Below are 21,895 nucleotides of genomic sequence, written 5' to 3' on the forward strand. Positions count from 1 at the left end.
AACACCACCACCAACAAATTCTACAGTTCTGTTCCGGCTAACTTTTTATTAAGACCTTTCAAAGTACCTCAATGTGTCATACTCACTCTTTCTCCTCTGTCCTCTATTCACTTTTAAAATTCCGACAAAATTTCATATCATGTCGTTAATATATGGCAACATTTACATTTTGCCTGCTAATAGAGATTTCACCAAAGAGAAATTTGATCCTTATTCTCCTTTAAGAAAATAAATAAAATGTTTTGGTAATGGGTATTTGGGTCAGGAAGTTCCTTAACATTTTCAGGAATAAAATGTGTTTATTAGTACTTCAAAGGCAAATACACTCTACTATAGGCATGTTAATTCGCTGGTTTAATTTAAGCATACAGAGTTTAGAATTATGTGAACTTGGGTTAGAATCTCAGCTGTATCATGTATGATCTCTGAGACCATAAAAATAAGTGGTCATTCTAATGGGAGAGACAGGAATGAATGCCAAGAAGATAAAGACCTGGGAGACTTAAATAAGAAATTTTGATGATGGTAGTGATAGGTGTTGGCAAGAGTACCTGATGAGAGGAAAGTTACTATGCTACTTACAGGATGTAAGTATTTAGGAAAGTGACTTATTGTCTCTGAATATTGTTGCCTATATATAAAATAAGAATAGTAATACCAAATGTATGGAGTATATAAAGCTCTAAGTTCAGTGCTAAGAACAGAGAACCACCCCCCCACCCTTAAAGAAGTTTTTTGCTCTTCTTCTCTCCTCCTCCTCTTTCTTCTTCATTACATGCATTTAGAATTAGCATTTACTTTTAGATATTTAATCTCTAATATCAAACCTAAAAATTATTACATTGTTCCAATTCTTAATTTTAAATAGCATATTTTTAAATAGCATATTATTCCCATATTGCATACAATCAACAATAGTGTTTTCAAATGATTTACAACAGTGTTAAATATTACTGCCTTGTCATGAATCAAACATTTCTATAGGGTCTTCGGACCTCACGATAAGAAAGAGAAGTTTGTTAGGCCTAATGTTTAGAACCTAGTACCAGTAGAGTTAAAGTCACGGATTTTTCTATTGCACTTTATGTAGGTCACAACTTTCTTTAAGATGACACAGCTAACACTCTGGCGAACACCACATTTGAAACCAAGCAAGAGGGTATATATAGTTTGTATACATTCATCACCATCCCTATGAAGAGTGATCAATACTAAAAATAATCCACTTAAAAAATGGGCAGAGGATCTAAACGGGCATTTTGCCAAAGAACACATACAAATGGGCAACAGACAACATGAAAAGATGCTCAACATCACTAAACATCAGAGAACCAAGAATCAATACCACAGTGAGATAAGCACCTCACACCTATCAGAATAGCCTGTATCAAAAATAAGTGTTGGTATCAAATAACAAGTGTTGGTGAGGATGTGGAGAAAAAGGAAACCCTGTGTGCTGTTGGTGGAAATGTAAATTGGATAACAACTGTGGAAAATAGTATGGAGGTTCCTCTAAAAATTAAACATAAAAATACCATGCAATCCAGTAGTTCCACTGCTGTGTATTTATCCCCCCCCACCACCACCACCAAAAAAAGAAAGCTCTAATTGGAAAAGATACATGCACCAATGTGTTCACCGAAGCATATTACAGTAGCCAAGATAAAAGCCACATAACTGTCCATCAATAGATGAATGGAGAGGTGCTTAGGTGGCTCAGCTGGTTAAGCCTCATCCTTAGGCTCAGGTCATGATCTTACGGTTCATGAGTTCAAGCCCTGCATTGGGCTCCGTGCTGACAGGGAGGACCCTGATTGGGATTCTCTCCCTCTCCTACTCTCTCCGCTCCTCCTCCATGTGTGTGATTTCTCTCTTTCTCAAAATAAATGAACTTAAAAAAATGGGTGAATGGAAAAGATGTGGCATATATATTCACATGCACACACAATGGAATATTCTGAGCCATAAAAATGAATGAGATCTTACCATTTGTGACAACAGGGATGGGCCTAAAGGGTAGTATGCTAAGTGAACTAAGTCGGAGAATGACAAATACAGTATGGTTTCACTTTGACAGGGGATCTATAAAACGCATGAAGAAAGAAACCAAGAAAAGCAGAAACATAAATACAGAGAAATGGTGGTTGCCAGAGGTCAGTGGGTGAAAGAATAGGCAGAAAGAAGTGAAAGGGAGTGGGAGATACAGGCTTCCAGCTATGGAACGAATTAGTCACAGGATCAAAGGTACAGCATAGGGAATATAGTCAATGGTATTGCAACAGCGGTGCATGGTGACAGATGGTAGCTACACTTCTGGTGAGGACAGCATAACATATATGGCTGCCAAATCACTATGTTCAATACACCTGAAACTAATGTAATATTGTGCACCATGGTCGTCCAACAAAAAACAAACAGAAAACAGTGATTAAGAAGCATCCTCATAAGGATCCACACGCACCTTAAGGACAAATAATATCTCTTCCATTTATCTTCTGTTTGTCTTTTATTTAATATGAAAACTTTTTTGAGGGGATAGTTTTAGACGGACAGAAAAGTTATAAACATTGTACAGAGAATTCCCAAGTGTCTCGTACCCCTATTGTTAACATCTTACTATGGAGTACATTTGTCAGAATTATTAAGCCAACCATTGCTATGTTACTATTAACTAAACTGCATGCTTTATTTGTATTTCACTAGTTTTTTCCATGTCATTATTCTATTTCAAGATACCATGCCGAACACTACATTACATTGAGTGTTTATCTCTCCATAGTCTCCTTTGGTCTGCATCACAGACTTCGCTTGTTTCTGATGACCTTGACAAATCTTGAGGAGTACCGATCAGATAATTAGTAGAATATCTCTTAATTTTGTTTTTCCTAATATTTTTCTTATGGTTACTCTAGGGTTATCGGTTTGGGGAGGTCTTCTGTTTGCTTTTATGTTCTGATTGTATTTTGTCTGGCCGAGAGTTCAAAAAAAAAAAAAAAAAGCTTTTCCATCTGAGGCAATGTTTAGAATCATCCTGCTTTATTTAGCTCTCCTTGTTCAGTTTTACTTAGTGATTGAGATGAAAGCTATTCAGATAACTGCCAAAGGAGAAGAGATGATGCTAGCAAATAACCATGGAAAACAGGAGAAAATACTTTAGCCTATTTCTCTGAATATGTAAAATCCCTCCCCAAGTATATTTTCCTGAACCTTCTTTGACACCAAAGACAACTGCTCACCACGTATCATTCTTCAGCATGTTTATTTCATTTTGTATATGAAAAGGTCAACCTGAAAATATACATCAAACCTGAACGAAAACATCCTCTTTTCCTATGCAACATACCAGTGCTTGAAGTTTGCTCTTCCCGCATTATTTGTTTAATAGAAATATTTTCCATACCACCTGGTTCTGGCAGAAAGTCAAAATTTGCATTTATATGAGGTAGTTTATCAAATATAACATACAGAAGTCTGTTAAGTACACATTGCATTTTGTTTGTGAGAAAATCTGTTTGTATTTAATGTAGTTTTTAAATTAACCTTAATGAAAGCTTCTGAAAATTGTTGTTCTAAGCATTTGAAATATGCAACAAGAACTGGTGGAAGACATAAACATGTTTTCCATTATATGTTATCAGATAGCCCAAAATTACTACAAAGAAGAATGTGGGACTATGTTAAATTAGAAAGATAAGCAAGCATTTAGTTAAAAGCAAAGGTCTTTAGAAGAGGAAAGCATCTAACGCAGTTAACCCCAAACATCTTATAACAATCTTCTGTCAGAGGTATTTTTACATTTTTAAGTCAGAATGTTCTTACTACATACAGAAATGAAAATTATTTGCATCAAACCTTAACATTTCATTTCTCTTAATCTAAGATTTGCTAAATACAGACTCACCCAAGGTTTTCTCAAGTGCTTCAAAAGGTAATTGGAACAAGACCCTATCTGGCTGTGTCTCTCCAGACAATAGTTTTGGTCTCTTCTCATTTTTCCACTGCCCTTTCATTCCCTACATCATTGTTCTTAATATCTTTTTAAATTTCAACCTATCTCAGTAGTTTTCACATGGAAGATTCCCCAGTAGGGGATACTGGATTAATGTCCATTTCTAGTAGACCATGTTATCAGTTGAGGCCAACTCAAGTGTCTTTAGACCTTAGAGGATCTATTTACTTATGTAAAGGCAGCTTCACAAGTGCTAACGTGAACAGAACACAGAACGTGACTTCAAAGAAGGGATCCCCACTTGTTCCCATACCATCTTTGTCATGTAAAAGGAAATACTCAGCATTTTCAGATAGCAGATATTTAAAAAAAAAATTAAAACTAGATGTCCAGATACTTATTTAAATCACATGATATTTAAATGCTGGAAACTAGCTTTCAAGTATCTTAAAATATTGGGTAAGCCAAACAAAATATGGCTGATGCCACTTTGCAACCTGTGTTACAAAGTACAATAAATAAATGTTAATGATCACCAAATTCAAGCAACAGCTAGGGAAATGACTATTTCCTTTTAGCATATATTTTAATCCTTTGGGCGGAAAGCCAGGGGATATTTAGAAATTAATCAGATATTATTCAGAAGTATTGCTCTTCAATGCTTACAGCATTTGACAAAGTCTAGGTTATGGTCCTTAATCCTAGATTTGCTGTACCTTTGATCACAAATTTCTTTGAAGCCACCGCAGTTTTGTTTTGATAGTTTTGCAAAAAAAAAAAATCTTAACAACAAAGTTTTTTATGCAATAAATTCCATCTTTGGTTACATTATTTCCAGTTTCCTACCTGTCTCATCTCCTAAACTTAAATTTGTCTATTCATAGTTTTATCATATGGAGCCCCGTCTAAAGTATTTAATTTACTAAAACTATACATAGAGGGCTTGATCATTCGTATATTTCTCCTTTGACATTTGTACAAGGCACATGTTGCTGTAAACCATCATATGTAGCAGTCCCCTCTTGAATTACCTTCCAGGGGACTTTGGTTGAGATAAAGAGAGGTATTACATGAAACTGTAAATTTTTATGCTAAGATCAAAAAAAAAAAGCGGTATACACCTTATTTATTCCTTATAGTCACAATGTGGGAAAGTTTTCTACGAATTTTACTTCCCCTTCCATCTTAATCAGGCCCCTCTGACAAGTGAGAAAGAAATTCCTAGAACTGGATGTGAATCATACACCTCTTCCCTCCTCAACCCCAGCCAGCTTAAAACAATCCTATGAGGGATGAGCTTTGAGCTCTTTGCCATCTTATCATGTCTCCAAATTCTTCCATGTAGCAAAGTCAGCATCTTTAACGTAAGAATGATTTCATAACCAGATTGTTATTATTTCTAGAATGTATTTGAAGTGTGATTTAATGTGTTTGAAGGCGATGTTAAAAGGATAAAAGGAGTTGTTTAGTGGAGATTTAAGAGTGAATTTTTAATGTAAATAATTTTTAAGTCTTTTTACCCTAAATTACATTCACCAGGAGCTCAATCTCGAATATAATGCAGAACTTCTCGCACGACACAGCAGGTCTAAGAAAAATTTGACCTTTGTGCATATGCAAATGTGTGGTTTTGTCTATTTTTAAGATGGCCCAGGGAACACATGTTCATGTATTATTATGGAACTTACAGTATCACAAAACTCATTCAAATAACTTCAGAAATTCCAGCACAGTTTTTTTAGAACAATCTCAGATAGAAAATGCTTATTCTGTGTGTACAGCTATGATTTTTATGACAACAGTCATGTTTGGCAAATAAAGTGGATAAACTTAAATTGGGCCATTCACTGGATTATGACATACAAGATTAAAATCCAGTTTCTCTATTTAATAAACATCGATAAATGCCTATAATATGAAAAGAGGATGATACAAAATGGCTTATCATAAGAGGTATATAGGTTCCCTGTTTTGAAGGGGATTCATTAGTTGTACTGTTTTTAGTCATTCTAATATAATTCATGAGATATTGCTAATACTAAAGCCATTAAGCCAACATATTAATTTATATGGCTATTTTCTACATATACTAGTGGCACCTTGGCTAATAAAGAATTTTATGGACTGAAATGTATTTTTTTGAAATATATTTTAAAGTCATAAAAAGTTTATCATCAGATAAAATTTGAGTTTGTTATTAATCTTATCAATATTTAAGGTTTGTGCTCTATGAACTATCTGCATTAGAATCACTTACCAATTCTTGTTAAAAACATAAATCCTTGGGCACCATGCTGGAATTCACGTTCTTGCCATCACCACATAATTTTCTTACACAGAAAGAATTGAGAACTATTGGTTGCTATATCAAGATATTATTATGATAAGTTCATCACCTCTCCAATGGGCTCAGGAATCCTTCATAGCAAGGTACAATCTCATCATTAGCTTATTTGTTGTATTGAGATGTTCCTCTTTGCTAAAAATTATATTATAGCCACTAGATTTGCTAACAATTTTATTGCAGCCACTAGATTTGATACATTTCTATTTTTTGTGAAGCACCTATTTACATCATTTAGTGAATTTTGTGTGTGTTGTGTTTTTTTAAATGTATGTTTAAGTTTAGAATCTCTTTCATACTCTCTATATTTCCAAAAAAAGAATGTCAAGGGGTTTGATATGATATAAATGATTAAAAAATTAATCATTACGATTTTGGCAGTTCATGCCTTCACTCTATACTTTCAAGAAAAAACATATTGTGCTTTCGCTTCTCTGGTTTTTGATCCAGTGTTTGATCTAGTTTGATGGGGGCTTCAAGAATGTCCCTAACCCTCATCTCAAGTCTAATTATAACAAAGATAAAACCAGTGCATTTCCATCTTCATATACGAATTTTCATAAAATGGAGGAGTTAATATTTCCATACTTGACCTTTTCTCATTACAAAGAGAAATGCAAATAATTTAATAACATTATTTGCTTATACCCCTTAAGGTTCAAATAACTAGTTATTATATAGGAACAGCTAGGTCTAATCTGCTTCAGAAGAAACACACTCTGTTAGTGTACAATAGCTAATATCAGATCACTAATAGATTTAACCTTGTAAGTTCATAGATATTTAAAAGTGTGATGGTTTGAAGGTCAACTTGTCTGTCTTACTGTAAAAGAACGGCAAAGAAATGAATAAAAATTAGAAAGAATTAATTCTTCAAAAAGTTTTTACAAATCAAAACCCCACAGTTTCACACTGAGAACAAAAGAAGCATATTAAACACCAAAGTTTATCAAGACAAATTAGGTCCCAGTTTCAAATTTTCTTTAATCTTTTGCATCTGAACAGTTTTTTTGCCTCATGCTGTTTTCCCTAGTTAAATGTTAAAATGAATTCTAGCCAATACCATTGACTTCCTCCCTTAAAAATATTGAGACACATAATAAAAAATTAATTACTTCCCCTAATTTCCGTGTGATTCTTTAAAAAGATGTAAAATTCATTTAAAGTAAGTGGTGACTTTGTCTTTGAAGATCACGACAATTAACATGGATCAAAGCTTAGGTTCTGTAACGATGATAGCTTATTAGCATAATGAAATTAACTTAGAGACAAGAATCTTTAATAGGTACAACAAAAACGCTTTAATAATACTTGAAGAAAATTATGTATTTGCTAGAAGTACAACAGTTTCAGATTTTCTATCCAATTAATAAGTTGTTAATTAACTCCTTTCCCAAACAATGCGCACTTTCAGTTAACATCTGCCCATGGAATATTCTGTCTATTGTGCTTCATTTTTTTGGACGGATATTGCAGTTTTGCCCACGATACTTTGTATCTTTTTTTATTAAGAAAATTCAAGTTTACTCCTCTATACTGTAGATCCAATATTTTCATCATGAAAATAAAAGAAGGCTTAATCGCATACCTTGGGAGGGGAATGAAGATGTCCAATACGTGATTACATCATGTTTGGCAGCTCACAATTCAGGTTTCCGCATTTCAAGGGCAAATTGTTTTTGGACAGCTTGAGGGTGTCTGTAAGATTTGACCCACTGTTTCAATCCAAGAAGAAAAAACTTACTCATTAAAAATAATACTAATAATTTCGGTCTAAGTGGATGTTGGAAAACGCTTGGATGTGAGGATAAGTAAAAGAATGCTTTATTTCCTGTATCGAGTCTGTAAAATTGTGCTTTATCCAAGTGCTGTTAAAAATGTATTTTGCCAGGGGCACCTGGGTGGCTCAGTCAGTTGAGCATCTCACTCTTGGTTTCGGCTCAGGTCATGATCCCAGGGTTGTGGGATGGAGCCCAGCATAGGGCTCTGTGCTGAGCATGGAACCTGCTTAAGATTCTGTCTCTCTCCCTCTGACTCTCTCACTCATGCTCTTGCTCTCTCTCTAAAAAATAAAAATGCATTTTGTCATTTATTTTGCCATTCGTTTCTTAAACCAGTATTTAGTGGATACTAATATTTATTGACTATGCCATGCACCGGGGGTCTCTGAACATTCAAAAGAAGAGGGATAATGTTGTTATAGGTGTTGTTTTCACTGCTGCTGGTGTTCCTTTTTCAGTTGACTTATTTTCTCTTTGTCCACATAGCAGAAATGGGTGCTCTGTTTAGGTCCTTTTCTCTGTTACACATGACTTGGACACTAACTTTCTGACTGACACAGGCATAATCCAAACACAACATTTAAAAAATCAACACAAGAATGTTTTTCTAAATATTAAAATCTAACAAGGAATGTCTCCCTATTGTACTCCCTCCATTCCACCTCCAAAAGTCTCTTCCTCTTCTGTATCCATATAGAAAATCTGGGTCTTTTCCAACTTGTAGATGGTGGGATATTCTAAGTATTTTCTTCTCTGGATCCAGAAATGAGAGAATAGCTTCTGATCCCAAATTTTTCTGCTGTTCCCAATCCGTATCATCAGTTCTTGGTTCCCTGGGAAATATGAGGTCCCCTGGCTGCCTCTTTTATCACCTGATCACCTACCTGTGCCTGCCCCTGCCCACACAGTTGTACTATAAGCTCCTTTCCTATCAGATAAGGGCCAAAACAGAAAGCATAGAAATAGGGCTCACAGCAGACATACAGAGAGAAATAGAGGAGAGTAGGAATATTAGGAAGGTCAGTGATGCAATGGGAACATAATTCTGTGATGCTTTCAACTCTTGCCCCAGGATAAATTATGGTTTGAGTGAATTCCGACAAATCAGCACATGAAACCTGTTTCTTTTTCTTTTATTTTCTAATCTCACTCCCTACTTGAGCCCTAAGAATATCTTGTACCTTTATGTTAAAACTTACAAATTTTATCTTGTATATATGGCTATTTTGGGATGGGTCTTATCACATTACTCAACTATCCTTGAAGCCCCATTATTATTATTATTATTATTATTATTATTTTAATTCAAAAAGCATCTTGAGTCCTAAACTATAGCAAAATTTAATGGCGTTTTGAGAAATAACCTGACTTCTCCCTTCTTTCTATCCTCCACTCTCACACAAGTAACTACAATTGGTCAAACCTTAACTAAAAGTTCAATGGACAAGAGATCTTGGGAGGTATAGTTTGCAGGGGTCAGCCACTCTGATTATAGGACAGAGTAGGAGAAAGCACAAAATGGATATAAGAATGACTGACATAATTTTGCAAATAATAGTTTCTTAATAACCACAGATATTAGATATAAGAGAATATTACTGAAATAGAATCCTCATGGATTTTCTTACCATCTGTTTAGTACTCTAAAGAATACCTCCACTCAGCTTGAGCATAGGGATGCCTTCCTTAAATGCATATCAGATTATATCATCCCTCTCATTCTGACAACCTTCAATTCCTTCTCATGCTTTATAATATAAATCCTAGTTTATACAGTTGATCATACGGACCTCTGTGCTTTGTGGCCCTTTCACCTCTAGCACCCCCTTCTGGCCACCAAAATATACCCCCTGGCCCAACCTAAACTAACCACTTGTAATATTGGATTGTTTCCACCTTTTGCATACATGATTTTAGAATACTTGAAATGTCCATAACCTTTTCCAACCCACGGCCAACACAGCCATTACCATTTTTTTTGGTCCCTATTAGAATAACTTTTACAGTTCTTCAAAACTTCATTTAATCTTTATGTTCCTGGTATGAGCCTTTTTGTGTTCCTCTTGAACTCTAGGTATACCCCCACCAATACATTTCACTAGAGCAATTTTTTATATTTGATATCCAGTATCCCATGCAGGATTTTAAGTACATGAAAGTGAAGGACTATACCTTTCTAATTTTGAACCACTAATGCTCATCACATAGCTGGAAAACGATAAAAGATTGTTGAATTACTAAATGAATGAATGAGTCATCTCTTCTTTGACCACATTAGGTAAGTATATTCACTTTACACATCCCATAGCTATAAAGACACTCAACAAAGGAAGCAAAATCCCATTCTGTTTCCTTTAACGTAAATGGAAACTGTTCCTTAAAGATATTTTAAACAGTAATTAAAATATCTTACAATGGTCTCCTCTAAATAAAAATAGACTTAGTTCATTTCCTTTTCATTGAGGATCTGTTCTAAAGTAATCCTTTCCTTCTCTACATGAGTGTTGCTACTCTTTACCGTCTAAGGTTTTACACAGCTCTGTCCTGGATTTGAATTTCCCTTGATGACCCTGTTCCTTTAATGTTGCTGTTCTTGTTTTCAGAATAATTTATGTTTCACACTTAATTTGCATGTTTTTTCTAACTTCATAAGTTTGAACAGGAGTATAGTTTTCTTGTCTCATATGACAACTCAGCAGGATAACATACTGTACAAAATATGCTCTGTTTTATTTTGTTTCTTCCCTGATCAAGTGCAAAAGATATTTGCCCCTGGTAACTATCTTTTTTTTTAAATTATATATTACTCAACTAATAGCAAGGGAATCCCTAGGGAAGAAGGTAGCAGAGGAAAAGAAGGAAGGAAGGGAGGCGGAGAGGAAAGGGAAAGATAGGGGAAGGCCAAAACAAATCATATCTCTTCCCATTTGTGTTTACTTACCATTTTTTGACCATAAAAATCCTTCACAGCAATACCTTTAACAATGTTACCGCTAAGCTGAAGAAATTAATTAAAATCAGGATCCCTGGGAGGATAGATATACAATAGATTTGTCCAAGGGCTGATACAGTGAGAAAACTCAGGGTATATTAAAGTCTTAGCCTCTAGATGACCAATGATATTGTAAAAGGCTATCAGGAAAAGTAGAGGGCATTCAATTTGTGTGACTGACACAATTTGAGCCAGAGTCTGAATTATATATTAATCCAAAGATGGATCACTTCAGCTGTTTTAAAATATTCTATGAAAAGTTGACAATCATTTCTGATATCTCTATTTGTTTTGGCATGGCATAAATTGTGTACATATGTATGTATTATTTTAATGGAAGATTTTCAAATATATGCAGAAGTATAAAAGGATGATATAATAATGTTTTATATATCCATCCTCCAAACTCAACAACTACCAACTATTGGTCAACAGACTCAATACATCCCAATTCTCCCACTTTTGTTGTTGTCATTGATAGTGTTACATGACTGGAATGTTTTAAAGCAAATTGCAGACATATAATTTTACCCACAAGTTCAATATAAATTTCTAAAAGGTAGGGACCATTTTAAACACAACCATAATACCCTCAAATGTTTAAACATGAAACAATGACTTCTTAATGTTATCATCTAGTCACACTTAATTTTCTCTGCACTTTCTTAGATGGTGTGTTCAAATCAGAATACAGTCAAGGAAACTGGTTTGTTTTTCCTGTTGAATTTCTCTTATTTGTAATGTGTGTGATTATTTCCATAGATTGTCATTTAAGCTCTTTTTCATCTCTGAGTTTCCTATAAACAGGTGGGTAGAGTTAGGAATTTAAATGGAGTCATTTTAGTATTTTTGGTGGTATTTGTGAGGCAACAGCATCTCATGGCTGGTGCTGTGTGTTCCCTATCGTACCATGGCAGGATCCACTTAATATCCAGTGGCCCATTTGTGCCATTTTTATTTTTTTGTTTAGTGACAAATGATATTCAGTGAAGACTTATCAGTAGACTCCGGTGCTGTGAGCCTAGTATATCCATTATACGTCCATTACAAAATTCCCCATCACAATATTCGTGCAAGTCTTGGTATAAGTATCACATACGTAATTATTTTGTTGGAGGTTGCAAAAAGTGATTTTAAAAATTCTTTCTTTCCTTGTGAATTTTTTTCCTCTTATGCTAAAAATCTTGGTTTCTTTGAAACACACACTGGGGTAAACTGGAAGGAACCAGTGGGCATCCACATTGGGCTTAGAAAAAAACATTTGATTGTGTTTTTCTTTATGTTATATACCTGTGATAAGAACAAATTCAAAGTATTTGGTGATGCATTACAAATTAAAGTTTTTAAACTTTTGGAAAAATCTTGTAAAATACTTATGAAAAGTTGAACTTGCTTCCATAACTTTAATCAAACTTTTTTGGAGTTGAAGAAAATGTAGATACATAAGAAAGTATAAGCAATGATACATAGAGATTTCATGTTCCCTTTACTCAATGGTATCATCTCACAAAACTATGGTATCATCTTGCAAGAGTATAGTACCATATCACTACCAGGATATTGACACTGATACAGTCAAGATACAGGCATTTCTATCACTACAAGAATTACTCATGCTTCTCTTTATAGTTTCCATCCCCTCATTCTTACACTGTGAAAACCACTAATATGTTCTCTAGTTATACAATATTGTCATTTCAAGAACGTCATATAAACGGAATAATTCAGCATGTAAGTGGAATCATCTTTTTTCCACTCAGTGTAATTCTCTGAGATTCACTGAAGTTATTCCGTGTGTCAACAGTTCATTCATTTTTAACTGATAAGGAGTAGTCCACATACATCAGATTATTTAAATATTCCTCTACTGAAGGACCTCTTGGTTGCTTCCAGTATTTGGCTATCATGAATAGAGATGAAAGGAACAGTTGTATAGAGGTTTTTGTGTGAATACAAGTTTTTATTTCTCTGGGATAAATGCCCATAAGTGCAATTAGTGGTCGTGCAGTGCTCGCATGTTAAATTTCCTTAAGAAACTACCAAACTCTTTATAGAGCGGCTGTACATTTTACATTCCCACCAACAATGTGTGAGTGATCCAATTTATCCTCATCTTCATAAGCATTTATTTCATCACTATTTTTTATTTTAGTCATTCTGTTAGGTGTGTAGTGATATGTTGTCCTTTTAATTTGCATTTTCCTAATGGCTAACGATGCTGAATATTACTGAACACATTTACTTTTTGATATCTCTATGTACTTTTCAGTGAAATGTTTGATCTTTTGCCTATTATCATTTTTTAAAAATATATTTGAGAGAGAGAGAGAGACAGCATGAGAGGGGAAGAGTGGCAGAGGAAGGGAGAGAGGGACAGAGAGAAAAAATGAATCTCAAGTAGGCTCCACACTCAGTGCAGAGACTAATGCAGGGCTTGATTTCATGACCCTGGGATCATGACATGAGCTGAAATCAAGAGTTAGACGCTTAACTGGCTGAACCACCCAGACACCCCCCTTTTGCCTATTTTCTAATTGGATTGTTTATTTTTTTTACTACTGAATTTTGAGAATTCTTTACATGTTCTAGATATTACTCTTTTGTAAGAAATGTGGTTTTCTAGTATTTTTTCCAAGTCTGTAGCTTATCTTTTTATCTTTTCAAAAGTATCTTTTGCAGAGCAAAAGTTTTAATTTTGATCATATGTAATTAATTCATTTTCCCTTCTATAAATCATGATTTTAGATTGCAACTATTTTCTCCTATATTTTTTCTAAAAGTTTTATAATTTTGTGTTTTACATTTAAGTCCATGATGCATTTTGAGATTTAAAAAAAATTTTTTTTAATGCTTATTTATTTTTGAGAGAGGGAGAGAGAGAGAGAGAGAGAGAGAGAGAACGGACCTGAGTGGAGGAGGGGCAGAGAGAGAGGGAGAGACAGAATCCAAAGCAGGCTCCAGGCTCTGAGTATCAGCCCAGAGCCTGACGCAGGGCTTGAACTCACGAACCGTAAGATCATGACCTGAGCCAAAGTCAGATGCTTAACTGACTGACCCACCCAGGCGCCCCAAAATAATTTTTATATAAGATGTGAGGTTTAAGTCAAGGTTATATTTTTGTCTGTGGATGTCCAATTAGTCTAGCATCTTTTGTTAAAAGAAGTCTATCTTTCCTCCATTGAATTGCTTTATAAAAAATCAGTTGAACATATTTATGTAGCTCTTTATTGCTACATAAATTGATTTATGTATATCTTTACCTATGCTACACAGTCTTCAATACTTTTGTTATATAGTAAGTTTTGAAACTTTGGGTAGGCTGATTCCTCTTTTTTTCTTCTTCTTCTTTTTTTTTTTTAATTTATGTTAACTATGGTAGTTCCTTTGCCTTTTCATATAACTTTTACAGTAATCTGCTCTTTGTCCACAAAACAATTTTGTTGGTATTTTAATAAGAAATGCATTTAACCTATATGTCAATTTAAGGACAAATGAAAGTTTTCTCTGTTCCTGTTATGGAATAATTTATATAGAGAGAAATTTATATATATATAAATTATGGAATAATATATATATATAAATTATGGAATAATTATATATATAATTATGGAATAATTTATATATAAAGTATATATATTTATATATAATTATGGAATAATTTATATATATAAATTATGGGAATAATTATATATACAATTATGGAATAATTTATATATAAAGTATATATATTTATATATAATTATGGAATAATTTATATATAAATTATGGAATAATTTATATATAAATTATGGAATAATTTATATATAAATTATGGAATAATTTATATATAAATTATGGAATAATTTATATATAAATTATTCCATAATTTATATAGAGAGAAATATTTATTCTTTTAAGCCCTGAAAACTCCCTATTATAATACCACCTGGACCTGAAGCCTTTTTGTAGCAGTTCTCTGACAACGTTAAATATTTGTTTTCATGACTTGAAAAAAAAAAAAAGGACAATTGAAATCTTTACTATGTTGAGTCTTCCAAACCTTGACCAGAATATATCTATTTATTTAGATCTTCTTTATTTCACCAGCATGTTGTATTTTTCAGCATGTGAGTCCTGTACATATTTTTTTTTAGGTTCACACCTAATTGTTTCTCCCTTTTTAAACAATTTTAAGTAGGATTGCACTTTTCATCTTTTTTCTATGTTTATCATTAGCATATAGAAAGACAATTGCTTTTTAGATATTGTATCCTGAAAACTTGCTGAACTCAGTTATTTTCCAGTTTTCGGTAGAATCCTTGGGATTTTTGCATGGACAATCACATCGTCTGCACATAGCAAGTGTTGTATTGCTTCCTTTGTAATCTTTATGACATTTATTTCCTTTGCTAATCTTATTGCACTGGCTAGGACTTTCAGAACCAAGTTGAATACATAAGAGCAGATACCTTTGCCTCCTTCCTAGTCGTAGGGGAAAGCATTCAAATTCCTCACCATTAAGTATTGGCTGTAGGTTTTTTATAGATGCTCTTTATCAAGTTGACGAAGTTTCCCTCTTCTCTCATTTTTCTAAGAGTTTTTGTTATGAATGATGTTGAACTTTGGTAAATGCATTTTCTGTACCAATTGATATCATATGGTTTTTCTTCTTTAGCTTGTTAATGTGGTAGGTCATATAATAGTTTTTGAGGACCAATCTTGCATTGCTGTAATAAACCCCACTTGGCCATGGCATACAATTCTATATATATTACCTAATTCTATTTGCTAATATGTTACAGATTTTTGGGTCTAATTTCATGAGGGATATCGGACTGTAGTTTTCTTTTTCTTTACTGTCTTTATATAGTTTTAGTATCAGTGTAGTATCCACTCCATAAAATGAATTTGGATATAGTTCCTGGTCTTCTCTTTTCTGGAAGAGATTGTGTACAATTAGTCTTAAATCTCTCTTAAAAGTGCGGTGGAATTTCCGAGTAAAATGATTTGGACCTGGCTATTTCTTTCATGAGTTTTTCAATGATGAAGGCAGTTTTCCTAACAGTTGCAGGACCACGGGCCTCTTTCCGTCTCTGGCTACGGAGTGAGAGGAGCTGCTGCCGTGACCGCCCACCCACAACGGAAGGTGGCGCAAAACTGCACCAACGTCCTGCCCCTGCCACAGAAACAAGCAGCCGTACACCGCCAAGTGCCATAGGCTGAACTTGTAACTCCTTCTGCTACTGAGGGCTGATTCCCCACAACATGACTGGGCATGGAGCCAGGGGCCCAAGGCACAGGTGCAGTGGGGGTCATGAAATGTACATGGGGCCAGCGAAAACCTGCCACCTCCTACGTAGCTACCACCTGTCAACAAGAATGCCCCGGCCACCCTCAGCAGCATCTGACGTGTGATCCGCAAGAACAAGTACCGCCCAGATCTGTGCGTGGCTGCCATTTGCACAGCCGGGACCACCCTGGGCAGCCAGAAGCCTGTGATGGGGAAGAGGCTCCCCACCAAGAGCACCTGAGCACCTGCCCCCCACACCCAAAGCAATAAAGATGTCAACCACCTTGGAAAAAAAATACTTACAGAACTATTTAAGTTATCTATTTCATATTTAGTCATTTGTGGTAGTTTGTGCTTTTCAAGAAATTGATCTATTTCATCTAAGTTGTCAGTTTAATTTGAGTTATACACAGTGTTCTACTGCTCTCCTTTTGATGTTTGCAGGATCTATAGTGATATCCCCTGTTTATTATTAATATTGATAATTTGTGCCTTCTCTTTTTGTAATCAGTTGATAAATTTGATTGATCTTTGCAAAAAAAAAGTTTTGTTTTATGTTTTTTCCTTTCTATTTATTTCTGTCTTTATATCCTTCTGTCTGCTGGTTTAGGCTTATTTTTGTTCTTTTTCTAGATTCTCGTTTTTGTTTTGTTTTGTTTTTTAAGTAGGTTTCACGCCCAGCACCATGCTTGAACTCACAACCCTTAGATCAAGGCCTAAGCTGAGAATAAGAGTCAGATGCTTTACTGACTGAGCCATCCATGCACCCCTATTTTTCTAGATTCTTAAGGTAGGAGTTGAAGTTACTGTTTTGGGACTTGCTCTCTTTTCTCATGTGTTTACTGCTATAAATTTCCTTCTCAGTACTGATTTAGCTGTGTTACACAAATTTTGGTGTGTTCTATTTTCATTTTCATTCAATTCAACATATATTTTTTTAACTTTCCTTCAGACTTTTTCTCTGACCCAGAAATTATTAGAAGTCTACTTAGTTGAATATTTGATGATTTTTCTGTTATTTTACTGTCGTTGACATCCAGTTTGATTTCATTTTGGTCAGAGAACTCAATCTGATAACTTCAATTCTTTTAACTTTGCTGAAGGTTATGGCCCAGGACATGGTATACCTTTCAGCCGTGAGCTATTTTCTCTGTCCATCCAGGATTCTGATGACATGAATGTTAGATCTTCAGGTATAATACCAGAGGCCTCTTACATTTTGTCACCCAGTCTATTTTCTCTATATTGTTCAGATTGAAAAATTTTTATTGTCTATATTCAACTTCACGCTTTCCTCTACCCCCTCCATTTTGCTGTGGAGCCCATTCACTGAGTTTTTAATGTAATATTACATTTATATTTACATTATATGTAAATGTATATTGTATACATTTGTATACATATTGTATACATTTTACATATACATATTGTATATGTATTTTTACATTTTACATATACATATTGTATACATTTTGTACATATTGTATACAGATATGTATAATGTATAAATGTAAATTTATATTTACATTAATTTTCTTTTTATTTGTTGAGACTTTTTTTTATTTGCTTCAGTTGTGTTTTTAATCGGTCACTGAAGCATTTTTATGACAGGCGCTTTGAAACCTTTGTCAAATAACATTTCTGTCCTCTCAGTATTGGCATCTATTAGTTGTCTTTGTCTCTGTTCATTGATAGGTCTAGTTATTTTTTACTGAACCTGGGGTTTTTGGACATCATGTCATGATATCCGGAACTAATTTAAATCTTTAATCTTCTCTGACCTCCTCTTATGCCGCTCCAGCAAGGAAATGTGGGTCACCACTGCATCACAGACCATTTGGGACAGTAGTTCAGATTCCCCACTCAGTCTCTGTTCACACAGAGGGAGGGGGTGAAATGACATAGTGCCCAGTAGGTATCAGTAGAGTACCAGTGGACAGCCAGAACTCCCACCTATGCCCAAGAGTATTAGAGAGCACTTCTACAACCTTTTATAGCATATCTATAATTAAGATGATACAAGCACATTCCAAATCATTAATAGTCACCATTAATGAAAAATATCATGAAAAGGTGAAACAATTTTAAAATCAACTCTGACAACCATTCAAAAAGTTAAAACAGTTAAAATTAGTTAGCAAAGCTAAGGCCTTTCCACTCATTGATAAATATAGTGCTGAAATTCCCTTCAATAATTTTGATTCCAACAGAATGTTTTCTCATTAAGATCCAATTTAGAAGCATACATATTATTAGAGCAGCTACCATGCGGCTAGTGTGGCTATCATTAAAAGAATACAAATGATCCACAATAAGATAGATGAATTCAATATATATAAAGTAATGATGTAGAGCCTCCATCCTCAAGCTCTGGCTACTAAGAGTCTCCACCTTGCTATTCTCAACCCACTAAGTTTCCACCCTAGGCCCGGTTCAGACTATGCACCTTCCTTTTTGAAAACCTGAAAAAGGACTCCTCCAAAAGGTCCAAAGACCTTTATTCAAGATGGACACAATGAGCTCTGCAGCTAGCCACTGAAGTACTTTACCCCACCTTCCCTGCTGAGCCTAGAGCACCTGAGCCAAGCAGCAAATGCTGGATGTTAACTTACCCTGCTCACTGTCTGTAGGCTTTCCCTATCAGACCCAACTTGACATGGCTGCTCAAGGGCCAAAGATATATAGCCTTGGGGTAACAGGCCAGGAAATCTAGCTGTTCTGGTCGTGACCAGACAGAGCCCCCTGAAACCGTGCTGCACTGCGCACATGGGCTTCCACCAGATCATGTAACGTCATGTGCCCCAACCCATACACAATCTGAAAAATGCTATCTCTTCTTCTGACACTATAGAACACTCATCTCATGTGACAGGAGAAACTATTTACAGCAAAGTAAAAATTTTAAGGACAAATCTTGTTTGCCCACTGATAATTTATGGTAAGACATGGGGTATGTTCTGCAGGATGCTCACGGTGATGAAATACTTACAAGCCTTTCAAGATCTGACGAGAAAAAGACAGGGCTACTGGCCAGATCCACACACACTAGCCAGCCAGTATCAAGGGGGAGTGCGGAGATTTCTACTAGCCTGAGTCACAGAGCAGATCACCTATTTCCAAGTGCTCTGAACCACCCTTTGCCTAGTTACAAAACCACCCCTGCAGCATGCCCATGCGTTAGCCCCCTCCTCAAGTAAGCAGACAATTGACCCTTTTCTCAAATAGTGGTCCTTCGTATTGCAGGGTTGTCAACAAAGTTTTCAGGGGTTCATTTTAAACAACAACAAAAAAAAACCACTAAAGACATTGTATTATATGTTTCACAGGCTATTTTAAAAAATTGGCATTTTTTTTCTACTTTCTTATTTTTTTAAAGTTCATACTGTTGGTGAATGAGAGAATTATAATAGAAGGCATTATATTTTCCATGTTCTTTTTATTAAATAGAAATATGCTAACTCTATGTCTGTTCTTATTTTTATTTAGTTTTACTGGTCTATAAAGTACAAGTCAGAGAGCCACTCCACAAAATGAGTATTTTAGTCTTTTATAACCTTCAGAAACATAGGACAAAATTAATTTTCCTAACTCAAGATTAAAAAGAATGAGCTAAAAAATGCAACAACTAAAATAATGGAAGTCAAATAATATCATTTTGGGGGTTGTTTTAATATTTAAGAGCAGCAAAAAGCTGCTATGTGAAAGTATCTATAAAACCAAGTCTGAAACAAAAAGTAACATGAAGGCATCATGAGCCAAACCTGTGAGATGGCCTGAAATTTTATCCTATACCAAATGGCTGGTGTTCACTAGATACACACAACCTGATGCAATCCCTGTTTGCACAATATGGCAACTGGCGTTATACTGGCATTGCCTCAGGGGAGGCCCCATTGACAGCTATAGGAACAATTTAATTCTCACTTTTTTTTTTAATTTTAGTTGTCACCAACAATGCCTCCACCTTCTGGCTTAGCATCTCAATATTAACTTAAAACCATGAAACGAGAACTTAATCAAGGAATGATTGGGGATTTGCTTTGCAGCAGCTGAGATATTAAAGGTGAGGTCAGAGCAAATATTTGTTGGTGGGGGACAGCAATTAGGTTCAGACAGAAGGTACAGAACTGCAGTGTTAGCTACATCTGTTCATAGCTGTGCCTCATATCAATTAATGAAATATGTATACATTACATCATAAGAATGTATAAGGTTGAGGGTTCTTGCAAAATAGTCTAGACTGGGGCCCTCGTGTTGGCACTGTTGATATCTTCAAAGATTGCAAGTGGCTTGTTCCAGAAAAATGCTAGTTATCTTGTGTTTTATAGCTGCTTCTTTCCTTCTTCTCCTTCACTATTATTGTTATTATTATTAATTACTATTATTATTTCTTATTCTTATTCTTCTTTTAAACTATTACCTGCCTCTGCCACAAAGCCATATTCAAGAGTAACGTGTGACCCAAGTAATAGAGAGTACCACTTCTCAACACCATGAATGATTACAGACTATAAAAGAATTATTGTTCACTTATAAAAAGCAGTGCCATAGAAACATAAGAAATAGGGCTCTGAGTTGAGAGACAAGATTAGTCCTAACTTTATTACTCTCCAGCTGGATAACTTTAGACATGTAAATATCCAATGCTTCTATTTCCATATCTGGACAATGTTGTCAATGTTCATTCTATATTTCTTACAAGGCACTTGTGAGTATTAAATTTTTATTAATATTTTAAGGTCTGAAACTTCTGAACTAAAATCTTTTTCCTCTTAAAAAGTGGAAATTGTTGTCTTTTACTTTTTACGGCTATAATAGATAGGTCTAATTGGATCCCTACATTATAAAGATGAGGAAAAACTAAGATCTAGACCAGTAATTTTTCAAGGATCAGCACATCAGCCTCACCGGGAATGCATATACATGCCCTGCCCCCAGACCCCCTGAGTCAGAATCTCTTGGGAGTAGTGTCCACCTAGGAAGCTCTACCAACGTTTCCAACAGTCACTCAAGTCTAGAAAGCATGGGTCTAGACTGCCTATTGACAGAGAACAGAGTATGGAGGCAGATCCAGAACTAAATCCCATAGCCTCTAAAGTCTAACCCAGATCATTCCATTAATCTCTACTTTTAACCTTAGTCTTTAGAATAAATACTATTGTTTTCTATACACATTTCACTATTTTAAAAAATACAAAGGAATATTACATTTTATGTATATAACACATCTTCTTTATCCATTCATCTATCAATGGATACTCAGGTTGCTTCCATATCTCAGCTATTGTAAATGATGCTGCAGTAAACATAGGGGTGAATCTACCTTTTCATTTTCATTTTCTTTGAGTAAATGCCCAGTAGCAGGATTACTGGATTATATGATAATACTATTTTTAATTTTTGAGGAATCTTCATATTGCTCCCATTGTGGCTGTACTAGTTTGCATTTCCACCAACAGTGCATGAGGATTCCTTTTTCTCCACAACCTCACCAACACTTGTTATTTGTCTTTTTATTTCAGTGATTCTAACAGGTGTGAAGCGAACTCTGTGTTTTGAT

Source organism: Prionailurus viverrinus, chromosome C1, assembly GCF_022837055.1.
Source record: "Prionailurus viverrinus isolate Anna chromosome C1, UM_Priviv_1.0, whole genome shotgun sequence".
Classification (NCBI taxonomy): Eukaryota; Metazoa; Chordata; class Mammalia; order Carnivora; family Felidae; genus Prionailurus; species Prionailurus viverrinus.